This window comes from Hypanus sabinus, chromosome 12 (genome assembly GCF_030144855.1).
Source record: "Hypanus sabinus isolate sHypSab1 chromosome 12, sHypSab1.hap1, whole genome shotgun sequence".
Taxonomy (NCBI): Eukaryota; Metazoa; Chordata; class Chondrichthyes; order Myliobatiformes; family Dasyatidae; genus Hypanus; species Hypanus sabinus.
Window position 1 is genome coordinate 14,358,619 of NC_082717.1, and position 17,022 is coordinate 14,375,640.

The following is a 17,022-nucleotide window of genomic DNA, read 5'->3' on the forward strand; positions in this document are numbered from 1 at the left end:
CTGCACTCCAATTGAACACCCTAGTTGGGCAATCTTTCATTGATTCTGTCATGGTTATTATTCTATAGATGTATGCCCACAAGAAAGTGAATCCCTGGGTTGTATATGGTAACATTTACGTACTTTGATAACACACTTACTTTGAACTTTGAAGGCTACCTGAGGGTGGTATCAGAAAGCTCTTTACACCAAGGGGTAGTGGAGATGTGGTGCACTCCGCCCAAGAATATGTTAACACCAGTGATGAAACAGACCATTTGCAGATGGGCGTTAACAAGCTAGTAAGAGTACGACCATTTTGTAAACCAGGATTCAATAAAATTGTTTCATATAATGCATTAAACATGGTGTTACCAGGTAGAATTCCCAGCATCACAACTCTAAATATTGGTGTCTGGCCTATTCCTCCTTGGGAGGTTACTGAGCTACCAATTATTGCACACAAATCCACAAGTAAGGCAAGAGCAGGCCACTTCAGGTAACTATCCTCACCAAGATTGGGAAAGCGAGTTAGTCGTTGTTTAATATAAAATCTCAGCTATGAGCATGTAGAAAAATTCCAATGACTTAGTTGATGTTAAGATATCTGTTGCATAAATCTAGAGCAATTGGGCAATCTCTCAGTTTGGCAAAAATATTGAGATGGAGAGAGTTATTGCCAGGAAATGCAATGCTTCAATCAGAAATTTGGTTAATTTGTAGACTGGAATCACTAATTTTTGTTTATGTACCCATTTCACAGTCCAGCGGTATGATGTGCTCCCTCAATCAAAACACAGCTAACTACATCACGTGATCTGCACCAATAACCCTTTAAAAATGTTCTGAAGATTGCAGACTACATTAGATGTTTAGAATTGGGCAATGCACAGCTAGTAAGGCTCTATCCTCACTTCTTCAGTGACACAAGCTCAGTCCAGACCTTTGATACTGTCTGAGTGGAGCTGGAAAGTTCTCTATATGACTGTGTTCCAGGTTCCTCCCACATCCCAACGACATGAGGGTTCAAAGCTCAGTGAATTTATTATCAAAGTACATATATGTCACCATATACTACCCCAAAGTTCATTTTCTTGCAGGGATTCACAATAGAACAAAGAAATACAATCAATTAAAAACAACACACAAAAACTGACAAACAACCAATGTGCAAAAGAAGACAAACAGTGCAAATACAAAAAAAAGAAACAACAAACAAACTCATAAATAAATGAATAATACTGAGAACATGAGTTGCAGAGTCCTTAAAAGTGAGTCCATAGGTTGTGGAATCAGTTCAGAGTTGAGGTGAGTGAAGTTATTCACGCTGGTTCTGGAGCTTGATGGTTGAAGGGTAATAACTGTTCCTGAATTGGGACCTAAGGCTCATGTAAATCCTTTTTGATGGCAACAGCAAGAAGAGAGCATGGTCTGGATGGTTGAGTTCCTCACTGGAGTTTAGAAGAATGAGGGAGGATCTTATTAAAACCTGTCAAATACTGAAATGTCTAGTGGACGTGGTGAGGATGTTTCCTATAGTGGGGGAGTCGAAGACCAGAGGACACAATTTCAGAGTAGGTGGACATGCTTTAGAATAGGGATTAGAAAGAATTTCTTTAGCCAGATGGTGGAGAATCTGTGCAATTCATTGCCACAGACAACTGTGGAGTCCAAGTCATTGGTATATTTAAAGCAGAGGTTGACAAGTTCTTGATTAGTGAGGATGACAAAGGTTATGGGGGAAGGCAGGAGAATGGGACTGAGAGGGATAATAAATCAACCATATTGGAACGGTGGAGCAGACTCAATAGGCTTAATGGCCTAACTCAGCTCCGATGGTTTATGATGGATGCTTTCTTAAGGCAGCACTCCTTGTAAATATACTCAATGGTGGGGAGAGCTTTTCCTGTTCTGGACTGTTAGTTAGCTTTTCTGTTCCTGGGCATTGGTGCTTCCATACCGCGTTGCAATGCAGACAGTCAGAATACTCTCTACTGTGCATCTACAGAAGTTTGGGTAGGTTAAATGGCCACAGTAAATTGTCCCTTGTGTCGGTGAGCGGTAGGAGTTCAAGGCATTCAGGAGATTCTTGGAAATCAATGTTTAATGGTTGGAATGGACTCAGTGGCTTTAAGGGTCTGATTCCTTGCTGTACAGCTCTGTGACTAACAAAATGTACTAAATTCCATTCCGTGTTTCACATCACATCACATCATTGTGCTTTGGCAATGAACGGGAAGTGGTTTAAGCCATTGCCAGTTATTGGTGGGGTTGGGCACAGTTAATTGGAGTTGATTGGTTCCAGTCAAACACAATAAAAGCAGAGGGAATGCAAAATAGCTTTTACTCTTTGCTCATTATTACACAGAGTCACGCATTCATACAGCAGAGAACAGGGTCTTCAACTCATTACGTCTTTGCCTACCACCAGGTATCCAGCTGTACTCTGACACAAGAGATTCCGCAGATGAAGGAAATCTTGAGCAACACACACAAAATGCTGGAGGAAATCTTCAGGTCAAGCAGCATCCATGGAAGGGAATAAACTGTCAACACTTCAGGCCAAGACCTTCCATCAGCCCAAAACATCAACTGTTTATTCCCCTCCAAAGGTCCATCTAACTAATCGTGTTTCCAGCACTTAGTTGCCAGCCTTGATGATGTGCTCTGTTTGGTGATTCAAGTGCATTTCTAGTTGTTTTTTTAAAATGTCTCCATTTGCACCAGCACCTCAGGCAGGATCTCGCAATCCAGGTTACTTACTCTGTAATCTGCAAAGGGAGAGTGTGTTTATCCCACACCTCATAGGCTGTGCAAGCACTTCCTCTCCCCCTACTGCAACGTCTCGTCAACTTGGCAAATAAAACCAAGCCAGTCTCATCAGTTCTGAAGCAAGTCATGATGAGGATTAATTAAGAAAAACAAACATCCCACTCCAGCAGCACAGAACTGGAGAAAACTCAGCTTGTCCAGTGAAAATTGGATATTGGTTGCCAAGGTCATTAAGCTCTGTATGCAGGCAGGTTGGTGTAATGAAGTGAAACACCTCAAGGCATTTCACATAAATGATACCTCATAAAAGTTGATTAAATCACAAGGAGATCTTGATGCAAATGACTTAATCTGGTCATGGGTAGTTCTAAAGGAGCAGCTAAATATACAGTACTATGCAAAAGTCTTTGGCACATATATATAGCTAGGTTGCTAAAGACTTTTGCACAGTACTGTAGTAATTTTATGTATTGCACCGTACTGCTGACACAAAAAGAACAAATTTCATGATGAATGTTAATGATGACAAACCTGATTTATCCTAGGTACCCCAGCTATATATATGTGCCCAGGACTTTTGCACAGTTCTGTAGAGTGGTTAGGGAGAGAATCCCTGAGCTTGGCAGCTGGTGACTGACAACCAGCGGTGGAGACATTAAAATAGGGGATGAGCAAGAGGCTAAAAAAAGGAAGGCTACACTTCTCTGTGCAGCTGGACAACATTCTGGAGACAGGTGTGGACAGCATTCTAACTGTTTGCATTGCACCTGGGATGAGAGACTCCAATGCACAGGATCACGAGAGGCAGTAGATGGTTGTAAACTCGTCATGGGTCCAACCTCCCCTACATCGAGGACGTCTTCAAGAGGTGGTGCCTCAAGGAGGTGATCTTCATCTCTGTGGCTCCTCACCATTTGGGACATGCCCCCTTCTCATTACCACCATTGGAGAAGCGGTACAGGAGCCTTAAGGCTAACATTCAGCATTTTAGGAACAGTTCCATCCTCTCCACCATAAGATATCTGAACACGTCATGAACTCACGAACACTACCTCACTATTCTTTTTAGTCTGCATTATTTATTTGCTTTTGTTATTTATGGTAATTTTATGTCTTTGCTCTGTACTGCTGCCCCATAAATAACACATTTCACGCCAGTGATAATAAATCTGATTCAAATGCTGAAGGAACAACAGAGGTTGTTTGAAAACAAAGGTGAGAGTTAGGATATGGACACCAGGGTTTTTTTGGTGTCCTCAAGTTTAAGCTGAGTTCAGTGTTTACGAGACTAAGCAAATATTAAGTTGCAGAGGTGACAAAGGCATGGGGGAGAGTTTCAGCAGGTGAGCAGAGGCAAGGAAACTGTTACGTGATACAAATACTGACAGGGTTAGCAAGTTGAGAAGAACCACAAAGGGGGAGAGTGAGCAGGATATCAGCAGAGGGAGCATCAGATTGGAAAAATATGGGGCTATCAAGTTTGGAAGGAAGAATTTAAAAGCAAATTATTATTTAAATGGTGTGAGTCGACCGAACTTTGCTGTGCAATGGGATCTGAAGACTCCCCAATATGTGAAATGAAATGGGTCATTGTATATGTTCAAGGGAAGACTGATAGGTAACTAAACTACACAGAGTTTAAGGGGTATGGTGAGAGCATGGGAAAGTGGTGATAAGCCAAAGGCAATGGCACTAATGTTCTGGGAATAAAGCTAAGGATCTGCTGGGATAGAGACATTGTGTCATTCAGCATGGAAACAGGCTCTTTGGCCAAGCTTGTCCAGCTGACCAAGTTGTCTTCATGGGCTAGTCCCAGAGTTTGATCCACATCTCCACCACTTCCTCTGGCAGCTCATTCCATATATCCACGACCCTTGGTGCGGAACAAGCCAATGGCAAAGGTAGGAAAAGGGCTCAGATACAAAACAGCGAATATAGAAAGCTAGGTAGAAAGCTGAAAAGCAGGACTTCCAGGGCAGTGATCTCTGGGTTGCTGCCTGTGCCACATGTCTGTGAGGGTAAGAATAGGATGATTTAGCAGATGAATGTGTGACTGAGGAATTGGTGCAGGGGGCAGGGGTTCAGATTGATGGATCACTGGGAAAGTATGACCAGTACAAAAAGGACAAGTTACACCTGAACTTGAGGGGGACAAATATCCTTGCTGGCAGGTTTGCTAGAACTGTATGGGAGGGCTTAAGCAGGATTGGCAGGGGTATGGGAACCAGAGGATGGGACAGATCAGTGCGTAGGGTATTTTATAGAAAACACCCCCCACCCACTGCCACCACCATAGCATCAGAAGCTGAGGAATAGCTCGGGAGGCGGATTTTGGAAAGGAGCAAAAATAAGATGACTGTTGTCATGAGTGACTTCAACTTCCCTAATATTCCTTAAGATTGATTGGCACTTGCTTGGTGCAAAAAGTTAAGAGAGATTGAAATTAGTTGGGTGTGTCCAGGATGGTTTCTTGATACAATATGTAGACAGGCCAATTAGAGGAGAGGTCATACTGGATCTTGTACTAGGTAGTGAACTAGGTCAGATGTTAGATCTCTCAGTGGGTAAAGCACTTCAGAAACAGTGACCACAACTCCCTGATCTTTACCACGGCCTTGGACTGGGAATAGGAGCAGGCAGTATGGGGAGGTATAAACCCAAGAAGGTCCGCAGATGCTGGAAATCCAAAGCAACACACATAAAGTCAGCTGGTCAGGCAGCATCTGCGGAAATGAATAAACAATCGATGTTTTGGGCTGAGACCTTTCTTCTGGATTGAGAAGGAAGGGGGAATACCCCAATTCAAAAGGCAGGGGGTGGGGAAGGAGGCTAGCTGGAAGCTGATAGGTGAAGCCAGGTGGGTGGGAAAGAACAGCTGTAGGAAAAGGAATCTGATAGGAGAGGAGTGTGGATGTTAGGAGAAAAGGAAGGAGGAGGGGACTGAGGGGAAAGTGATAGGCAGATGAGAACAGGTAAGAGGCCAGAGTGGAGATAGAGGAAGGGGGTCGGGGGGTGGGGGGTAGAAAAAATATTTTATTGGAAGGAGAAATCGATATTCGTGCCATTGAGTTGGCAACTACCCAGATGGAATATAAGGTGTTGTTCCTCCACCCTAAGGGTGTCCTCATCTTGGCACAAGAGGAGGGGATGGGAATCGGAATTAAAATGCTTGGCCTCCAGGAAGTTCCAGTTGTGGTAGGTAGTACGGAGACGTGCAACAAAGTGGTCCCCCAGTTTACGATGTTTCTCACTAAAGTAGAGGAGGCCACATCAGGAGCATGGAACACAATAGACGACCCCAGCAGATTTGCAGGTGAAGTATTGCCTCACCCAAAAGGACTGTTTGGGGCCCTGAAAAGAGGTTCGGGAGAGGTGTAGGGGTAGGTGTAGCACTTGGGCTGCTTGCAAGGATAAGTACCTGGACAGAGTTTATTAGGGAGGGATGATTGGACAAGGGAATCATGAGGAGCAATCCCTGCAGAAAGTGGAGATGGGTGGGGTCCCATTGGAGATGGTGGAAGCTGCGGAGGATGAAATGTTGGATGCAGAGGATGATGAGGTGGTAGGTAAGGACAAGTATGGGAAAGCATTTAATTGTGGGAGGGGGAATATGATGTTAATAGGCAGGAATGTGGGAATATAAACTGGGAACAAATGTCCTCAGGAGAACTTGCATGGGATTCTGGGTGAGGTTTGTCTGATTGAGGCAGGGAAAGGATGTTAAGTTAAAGGAACCATCATGACAAGAGATACAGAACGTCTTGTCCAGAGGTAGAAAGAAGATGACTTAAAGTTTAGGAAGCAAGGATCAGACAAGGTTCTAAAGAGTTACACGGACAGGTGAGCTGGAAGAGGACATGAGAAGGCCTTGGCAAGTATGATTAAAGAAATCCTCAAGGTATCCTACACAGATGTGAAAAGCAGGAGTTGGCTAGATTTAGGACAGGACCAATCACAAAAGAAGGGGAAACATGTGCCTGGCATCGGAAGAGATAGGGGAGGTCCTTAATGAATACTTTGCTTCAGTATTCTCCAGTGAGAGGGTTCTTGCCATTTGAAAGGGCAGCATAAAACAAGGGGATATGCTAGAACGTGTCTAGGTTAAAAAAGAGTTTGTGCTGAAACATTTGAAATACATTAGGATAGAGAAGTCCCCAGTGCCAGACAGGATATACCCTGGTTACTACAGGGAGCGAGGGTACATATTGCTGCGTCTTTGGCAATGATCTTTGCCTCCTCACTGGCCTCAGGAGAAACAACTGAAGATTGGAAGGTGGCAAATTTTATTTGTTTGTTCAAGAAAGGGACTAGGGATAACCCTGGGATTTATGCACCAGTGAGTTTTACTTCAATGAAGGGCAAATTATTGGAGAGGGTCTTAGAGACAGGATTTACGAGAGTTTGGAGAAGCATAGCCTGATTAGGAATAGCATGGCATGAGATACACATGTCCTCAGCAGGAGCTAATATTAGGAAATTAGTTGAAGTACCTATTTCAGTGATTCTGGGGCAGAGCAAGCTTTGTGAAGGAATTAAGTAAATTTAATTGTCCCATTGCACAACCACTCTCAAATTACTGGTAAAGGTTACACTTCAGCAGAGTTGCAAATTAAAAGCTCCAAGTTAAAATAGGTTCTATAATATTTACAGTAATAATAATAAAATCTCAGGCATCAAGGTCATAGTTACCATTTTAATGCGCATTTAGGCCTCAACTGAAGACATCAGATACCAATATACCTCAGGGGCACAATACGAGTACACAGTTATTAGTGGTGTGGTTATAGATTGTAAACGATATAATTAAAAAAGAAACAAGGCAGCTCTCTGCAAGAGAAAAATCAACACAAAATACAATTCTTCCTGATGAAGTTTTCAGAAAGCCAAGGTCATGCCTTGAGAATCAATGGGATAATTTAAGCTGCCCGAGAGGGGGAAACAACTTGAACTGCACAAACTCCCTTGGTGGTGTGAATGGATTAAAACATACCCAAACACAGCAAGGGCACGTTGACTCCACACTCCTGGGTACCCTACAATTACTGATGACGAGCGCCATCGCTATCAACCTTCACGCAGCTCTGTGGAAATATTTGCATATCCACTTGAAGCTGAGAGATGTAAGAGGCTGATAAAGCTGATGCTGTTTATTTAAAATTAAATTAACTAAACAACTAAACTAAATTAAACAACTAAAGTAATTTCAGTCATCTCAACTAGCCAGCGGAATTGATAACAGGCAATGATACATCTTCCACTTCTCTTTCAGTATCGTGGACGACTGGCCTCTGCTGGTTCTGAAGTGTCCAGTGTCTGACATGGGACCTGCAGACTCAGCCACAGAGTCCTAGAGAACAGAAACAGGCCCTTCAACTCAACTAAGAGTTCCATCTAAACTAGTCCTAATTGCTTCTGTTTGACCCAGGGGTTCCCAACCTGGCGTGCGTGGACCCCTTGCTGAATGGAATTGGTCAATGGCATAAAAAAGATAGTGAAGCCCTGCTCTAACCCTTGAACTTGTCCAAATATGTTTCAAAATGTGTTAATGTGCATGCCCTGCCTCAATCACTTCCTCTGGCAGCTCATTCCATCTCTGGGTGGAAAGGTTGCCCCTTATGTTCATATTAAATCTCTCGCCTCTCACTTTAACCCTATGCCCTCTAGTCCTTGATTCTCTAACCCTAGGAAACAGTTTGTGTACATTCATTCTGTCTCTACCCCTCATAATTGTCAACACCTCTATAAGATCACTCCGCAGCTCCAATGAAAAAAGTCCCCACCTGTTCAACCTTTCCCCATCACTCAGTCCCTCGAGGCCCAGCAACATCCTTTTGTAAAACTCCTCAGCACTCTTTCCAGCACAGGTGGAAATGCAATCATTAAGAAGGCATGCCAGCAGATATAGAGTCATAGAGCACTACAGCACAGAAACAGGCCCTTCAGTCCATCTAGTCCACACTGAACTGTTAGTATACCCTTCTTAAGCATTTACTTATCCTAACCTCTTAAATGTTGCAGTCAAACCTGCATCCATTACCTCTGCTGGCAATTCCTTCCAAACTCTGAGTGAAGAAGCTCAATCTCAGGCTCTCCTTAAATATTTCACCTTTCACCCTTAACCTATAACATCTAGTTCTAGTGTCACCCAACCTCAGTGGAAAAAACCTGATTGCCCTATCTCTCTGTAAGTCTGTGTACCTGATTAGAAGTTTGAGGAGATTTGATATGTCACTAAAGATGAGCAAATTTCTATGAATATACAGTGGACAGCTTTTGGACTAGATGAAGAGCCATGACCTTGAGGTCACCACAAGTCAGATGGGGCCGCCACCATCGTCCCCGTGTCGAAGAAGTCTTCAGTGTCCTGCCTAAATGACTACCGTCCCATTGCACTTACATCCATCATCATGAAGTGTTTCGAGAGGCTCATCATGAGGCATATCAAGACAATGCTGCCCCCCTCACTGGACCCCCTGCAGTTTGCATACCGTCCCAACTGCTCAACAGATGACACCATTGCCACCACCCTCCACCTGGCCCTAACCCACCTGGACAAAAAAGACACATACATTCGGATGCTGTTCATAGACTTCAGTTCAGCATTCAACACAATCATCCCTCAGAAACTGATTGGAAAGCTGAGCCTATTGGGCCTGAACACCTCCCTCTGCAACTGGATCCTAGTCTTCCTGATCGGGAGACCTCAGTCAGTCTGGATCAGGAGCAGCACCTCCAACACCATCACACTGAGCACGGGGGCTCCCCAGGGTTGCGTGCTCAGTCCACTGCTGTTCACTCTGCTGACCCACGACTGTGCTGCAACACACAGCTCGAACCATATCATCAAGTTCACCAATGACACGACAGTGGTGGGTCTCATCAGCAAGAACGACAAGTCAGCTTACAGAGAGGAGGTGCAGCGGGGCTAACGGACTGGTGCAGAGCCAACAACCTGTCTCTTAATCTGAACAAAACAAAAGAGATGGTTGTTGACTTCAGGAGGGCACGGAGTGACCACTCCCCGCTGAACATTGACGGCTCCTCGGTAGAGATCATAAAGAGCACCAAATTTCTTGGTGTTCACCTGACGGAGAATCTCACCTGGTCCCTCAACATCAGCTCCATAGCAAAGAAAGCCCAGCAGCGTCTCTACTTTTTGCGAAGTCTGAGGAAAGTCCATCTCCCACCCCCCATCCTCATCACATTCTACAGGGGTTGTATTGAGAGCATCCTGAGCAGCTGCATCACTGCCTGGTTCAGAAATGGCACCATCTCGGATCGCAAGACCCTGAAGCGGATAGTGAGGTCAGCTGAGAAGACCATCAGGGACATTTACACTACACGCTGCATTCACAAAGGAAACAGCATTATGAAGGACCCCATGCACCCCTCATACAATCTCTTCTCCCTCCAGCCATCTGGGAAAAGGCTCAGAAGCATTTGAGCTCTCATGGCCAGACTATGTAACAGTTCCTTCCCCCAAGCTATCAGACTCCTCAATACCCAAAGCCTGGACTGACACCTTGCCCTGCTGTCCTGTTTATTATTTATTGTAATGCCTGCACTGTTTTTGTGCACTTTATGCAGTCCTGTGTAGGTCTGTAGTCTAGTGTAGCTTTCTCTGTGTTGTTTTTTTAACATAGTTCAGTCTAGTTTTTGTACTGTTTCATGTAACACCATGGTCCTGAAAAACGTTGTCTCATTTTTACTATGTACTGTACCAGCAGTTATGGTCGAAATGACAATGGTTGACTTGATTTGACTTGACTTGACTTGACTTTATACTTTCTCATGGAGGCTTTGAGAATATCCTCAGAATCAGAATCAGGTTTAATATCACTGCCATATGTCATGAAATGTTCTTGTTATGCGGCAAGCAGTACATAGCAATACATGATAAAAATGTAAGTTACAGTAAGATGACTATATACATATTAAATTAAATAGGTAGAGCAAAAAGAGAGAAAAAAGTAAAGAAGCAGTGATCATGGGTTCAATGTTAATTCAGAAATCTGATGGCAGAGGGGAAGAAGCTGTTTGCTAAATCATTGAGTGTGTATCTTCAGGCTTCTCTACTTGATGGAAGCAATGAGAAGAGATGAGGGTCCTTAATGAGGGATCCCACCTTTTTGAGGCATTGCTCCTTGAAGATGTACTCTCAATGTTTACCTTTGCTGTGACAGAGATTGGAACAGACAGTCAGGGCATCCAGCAGTCTGCCATTTGGAGCCAGATTGAAGACTCCATGTTGGGAATGTTGGTTTGAAAGAGGACATCGACATTGGCTCACATCCCACCAATGGATTTGAAGGATCTTACGGAATCATGTCTGAGTCAGGGTCACACAAGATGAGCGTCTGGGCTCAGGGGAAGGCTTCAAAGGCCGTACGCATGTATTTTTAAAAATGTGCACTTCTGTGCTACAAGAAAGATAATCTTACTGTAACAATAATTCCCATCTTTCTCTTTAATGTTACTGTCATATTGGACAAGATATTTATATTGCCTCTCAGTGAAATGTCTGGTAGCTGAGAGTTGATTGAACATTATAAAATTACAAGAGGCATAGACAAGGTAGACAGACAAAATCCTTTTCTCCGTGGTAGGAATCTCGAATACAAGAACCTAAGGAAGGATGTGCTGACATTAGAGTGGTTTCACGATTCTGGGATTGAAAGGCTTATCATGAGGCTCAGGACCTGTACTCACTGTAATTCAGAAGAATGAGGAGGGATCTCATTGTAACCTATCGAATGTTGAAAGGCCGAAATAGAGTGGATGTGGAGAGGATGTTTCCTATGGTCGGGGAGTCTAAGACCAGACGATAAAGCCTCAGAATAAAGGGACATTATTTTAGAACAAAGATGAGAAGGAATTTCTTTAGCAAGTGAGTGGTGAATATGTGGAATTCGCTCCACAGGTGGCTGTGGAGGTCAAGTCATTGGGTCTATTTAAGGGAGAGGTTGAGAGACGCTTGATTAGCCAGGGTATGAAAGGATAAAGGGAAAAGGCAGGAGATTGGAGTTGAGAGGGAAGTGGAACAGCCATGATGAAATGGTGTGTAGACCTGATGGGTCAAATAGTCTAATTCTGTTCCTATATCTAAAAGTTTTATTACAGGGCATAGCTTTAAGGTTAGAAAACATAGAAAACCTACAGCACAGTACAGGGCTTTAGGCCCACAAAGCTGTGCCGAACATGTCCTTACCTTAGAAATTACCTAGGGTTACCCATAGCTCTCTATTTTTCTAAGCTTCATGTACCTATCCAGGAGTCTCTTAAAAGACCCTATCTTATCCACCACCACCGTTGCCAGTAGCCCATTCCACACACTCACCACTCTCTGCATAAAAAACTTAGCTCTGGCATCTCCTCTGTACCTACTTGCAAGCACCTTAAAACTGTACCCTCTTGTGCTAGCCATTTCAGCCCTCTATCAGGTAACCTCTCATCCTCTGTCACTCCAAGGAGAAAAGGCCGAGTTCATTCAACCTATTCTCATAAGGCATGCTCCCCAATCCAGGCAACATCCTTGTAGATCTCCTCTGCACCTTTTCTATGGTTTCCACATCCTTCCTGTAGTGAGGCGACCAGAATTGAGCACAGTGGGTTAGAGGAGGAAAGTTAGAAGATGTATGGGGCAAGAGTTTTACACAGAGTGGAAGGCACCTGGAATACACTGCTAGGAGTGTTGGTGGAAGCTGATACAACAATGGTGTTTGAGAAGCTTTTAGACAAGCACATGAAAATGCAGGGAATGGTGGGATCACATGTGGGCAGATGGGATTAGTTTAATTTGGCATCATTGTTGGCACAGGCATCATGGAGCAAAGGGCCTGTTTTTTTACTGTACTGAACTGTTTCATTCATACCATAATTGAAACTTCTGTCCTTGCAAGGATACTATATCCATTCACCAGCCCAAGCTCATCCTTGCCTGCCCTCTCCCCACATCGCCGGAGGCTCCACCTGCCCCTCTGTAGAGGCGGGACGGTGGGGACAAAGATGCATGTTCTCAGCTCTTCCCCGATAGTTACTACAGACCAGTGTCAACTAAGGCTGCGTCATCAGAGACACCAGCTTGCTGATGGCACATTAAATCATAAAACCACAGATAAAGTCATAACAGGCAGCAAAGAATATTCTTGTTCAGGTGGACAAGACAGAAAAACTATGCACCCATGATGCCAAACAAGAGGTTCAAGGTAATTAGAACAAAAAAGGCCGGAGAGAAGCTTTGGGGAGAGAAACATTTAACATTTCAGGTCAAAAAGCCTTCAAGAGAAAATAAGTCAGTTGTAAGGTAATAAATGTTCCAGAATTGGGAGAGTGGGAACTAACTCCTTCCTGATGGCAGCAGCAAGAAGAGAGCATGGCCTGGATGGTGGGGTCACTCACTGGAGTTTAGAAGAACAAGAGGGAGATCTCATTGAAACCTATTGAATATTGAAAGGCCTAGATAATGTGGAGAGGACGTTTCCTATAGTGGGGGAGTTTAGGACCAAAGAGCACAACTCCAGAATAGAAGGACATCCTTTAGAACAGAGATGAGAAGGAATTTCTTTATCCAGATGGTGGTGAATCTGTATAACTGTGGAGGTCAAGTCATTGGTATATTTAAAGCGGAGGTTGATATGTTCTTGATTAGTCAGGATGTCAAAGGCCATGGGGGAAGGCTGGAGAATGGGGCTGAGAAGGACAATAAATCAGCCATAATGGAATGGCAGAGCAGATGCGACGGGTAGAAAGGCCTAATTCAGGTGCAGTGTCTTATGATGGATGATCTTTACTTGTGGCAGCGCTCCTTGTAGGTGTGCTCAATTGTGAGGAAGGGTTTTCCTGTGATGGACTGGGCTGTGTCCACTACTTCTTGTTGGCTTTTCCATTCCTGAGCATCGGTATTTCCACACCAGGCAGTGATGCAACCAGTGCATCAGGATGCTCTCCACTGTGCATCTATAGAAGTGTGGTAGGTTAAATTGTCCCCCATGTGTAGGTGAGCGGTAGGAGTTCATTGAGTCCAGGGGATCCGTGGAAGTAGATGCTTAATGGCTGGAGTGGACTCGGTGGGTTTAAGGGTCTGTTTCCTTGCTGTACATCTCTGTGACTAACAAATTCTAATCTAACTTGAACGTGGTGGTGCAGGAACTAAGGCTCCTGTACCTCCTTCTCGATGGCTGCACTGAGAATAGAGAGCAAGGCTTGGATGGCAGGGGTACTTGATGATGGATGCTGCTTTCCTGTGCTAGTACTCTTTGTAAACGTGCTGAACGATGGAGGGGTGCCTTTACCTTTGATAGATTGGGCCGTGTCCACCACTTTAAGCTCTATAACTCAGTATATTTCTACTACTGTTTGAAATGTAATTTCTGTGTACGGAGAAGTAATTCCTTTACTTTCTTCAGATTTTCAGTACCTGCATTTAATTTATTTTGGACCATAAGACACAGGAACAGAATTAGGCCATTTGGCCCATTGAGTCTACTCTGCCATTCCATCATGGCTGACCTATTATCCCTCTCAACTCTATTTTCCTGCTTTCTCCTTGTAAACTTTGACTCCCTGACTAATCAAGATCTTAACAAACTCTGCTTTAAATATTCTCAGTGATTTGACCTCCACAGCTGTCTGTGGAAATGAATTCCACACATTCACCACTCTCTGGCTAAAGAAATTCCTCCTCACCTCTGTTCTAAAAGCACATCCTTCTATTTAGAAGGTGTGCCTTCTGGGTCCTAGATTACCCCACTATAGGAAACATCGTCTCCACATGCACTCTGTCTAGGCCTTTCAGTAATCAATAGGTTTCAATAAGGTTTCCTCCCTCACTCTTCTAAACTCCAGTGAGCACAGGCTGTTCAAGCTGTCCTGGGCCAACAGTCCTGTCCCAACTAACATGAATCAAAATAAAAGCTACTTGGGGAGGCTAGTGAGATATCCCACTGCTGTTGTTGAATTTTGCTGAGCAGAAGGCTTGGCTGAGATGACTACGTCAGTTCCTCACTGGCGGTGAACTGTTTTGGGGTGTCCTGAAGATCTGATAAGGAGATGTATAAATGCAAATTCCATGTTACTTAATACCTCCTAATTACCTCGCATTAAACCTAATCTGGCCATACCACAGAACAATTCAGCTGTTTAAATGGGATAAAGAATGTACTCACAATCCCTGGAAAGGATTACAAATAGTCTCAAGAGAAAAGCTGAGCAGAACTGACTTTGTTTCGACGCTCGCTCACATTGCTCATAGGATTAGTACAGTTCTGCTCAGCTTGGTTTCACTGTGCTTTATCTTGTCCAAATTCAATCACAGGGTGGTGGATGCACGGTCAAGGCCGACACTTACACTCAGTGGCCACTTTATTAGGTACACCTGCACACCTGCTCATCCATGCAAATACCTATTCAGTCAATCTTGTGGCAGCAGCTCAATGTATAAAAACATGCAGAGATGGTCAAGAGGCTCCGTTCTTTAAATCATAGAGATATGGTGAAATGAACAAGACTTAGGTTGGGGCACTGTGGGCTAAACTAATACTTAAAGATATTAGGAAAACGTCCAACTGGATTATGTGACTGTGGTAGTCCAGAGACAGTTCATCATGTTTTGCTGAGTTGTGATTGATATAAAATATAAGAAGAATATTGTTCAATAGGCTGTCTGACTTAAATGTATTTTGTTTTTCTATTAAATCTTTGTTTGGCCACCAAGAGAAACACCATCTGATTGAAAAGTTTATTATTCTGTTTCTACGTGCAACTAGTTTATATTTGAGAATTTGAGTTTCTTGAAATTCTATAATTAACTATACAACCTGCGGAGGGCAGTAATACACCCAGATGCGTCTAAACTGCTGGAAAAAGAAGAAGAAGAAGAGGCTCAGTTGTTGTTCAGACCACACAGCAGAATGGGGGAAGAAATATGATCTCAGTGAATTTCACTATGGAATGTTGGTGCCAGATGAGGTGGTTTGAGTTTGTTAGATACTGCTGATCTAATGGGATTTTCACACAGTACATTCTGTATCGTTTACAGAAAATGGTACAAAAGCAAAAAAAAATCTAGTGAGCAGCAACTCTGTGGGTGAAAACACCTTGTTAATGAGAGTGGTCAGAGGAGAACGGCCAGATTGGGTCAATCTGTCATGGAGACAACAGTAGCTCAAATAACCACATGTTACAATGGTGGTGTGCAGAGGGGCATCTCTGAATGCACAATACATCAAAGCCTCGAAGTGGATGGGCTAAAGCAGCAGAAGATGACAAACATATAGTCGGTGGCCTCTTTATTAAGTACAGAAGGTACCTTATAAAATGGCCACTGAGTGTATTTATCAACCAGAGTCATCATTAAAAAGAGTGGCCATTTCTGAGATTCAACCCTATTGTTATGAGTTTGGAGACACTCACAGGCAAGGCCAAGTAAAGACGGTTGACGGTTGGTCCCAAAGGACATTCATGAATGAGATGGATTTTCACAAAATTCCAGGAGTTTCATGGTCACACTTACTGACATTAGATTTTTACTTCAGATTTATATGATTAATTCATTTTAAATTCCTCATCCCACAGTGAGATCTGAACTCCTATTCATTAGTTCAAGCTTCTGGGAATATCAGTCCATTTATGACAGCCTGGACTCCAAACTAAAACAAGAAACTTGGCCACAACTGTCATCAGTCAAGGTTCACTATTAACATATCATTCATTTGCATCTGATCTGCAGTCATTGAGACTAAACCAGCCTGGTTTCTTGAGAGAAATTTCTGACTGGGCAGAAGTTGTTGATCTGTGTGAGGTCACGTCTACCGAAGGCAACTGTGGCCAACCGTACAGTGCAATAAGAGGTCAGAGGAAAAGCTGATTAAGATCCGTGCTAAAGGCTGTTTCTTGGGCTCAGTTCTGGGAATACAAAGCACAAATAGGAGGCTAGTTATGAAACTGGACAAAGGAGAAGTTTCTGCTCAGAGAATATATGGCAAGTTTTGGAGGTATTTGGGTGGGGATTAAATTGAGGACTAACCCAAGGACAAAGAGCAGAGGGAAAACAATTGAGTAGGTAGAATGAATATCAAAAACAAATGCAGATGCTGGAAATCTGAAACAATAAAATAAGATTTTCTGATTTTATTATGAGCAAATTGAAGACTGGTCTAAAGCCTCTGTACCACAAGCTCTGTTCTTCCTTATAGAAATGCATGCAAATAGGATTAAATGCAGCATTTAGAATAGAGTTGTTGGCTGAAGGGTCTGTTACTGAGCCAATACAGA

General features: G+C 43.4%; 1 protein-coding gene across 6 annotated transcripts in view; it reads right to left on the bottom strand.

Annotated features, from left to right (window-relative positions):
• The window catches only part of smyd3 (SET and MYND domain containing 3), a 990,938-nt gene that overhangs the window by 391,329 nt on the left and 582,587 nt on the right, over positions 1-17,022 (bottom strand). The window lies entirely within an intron of this gene.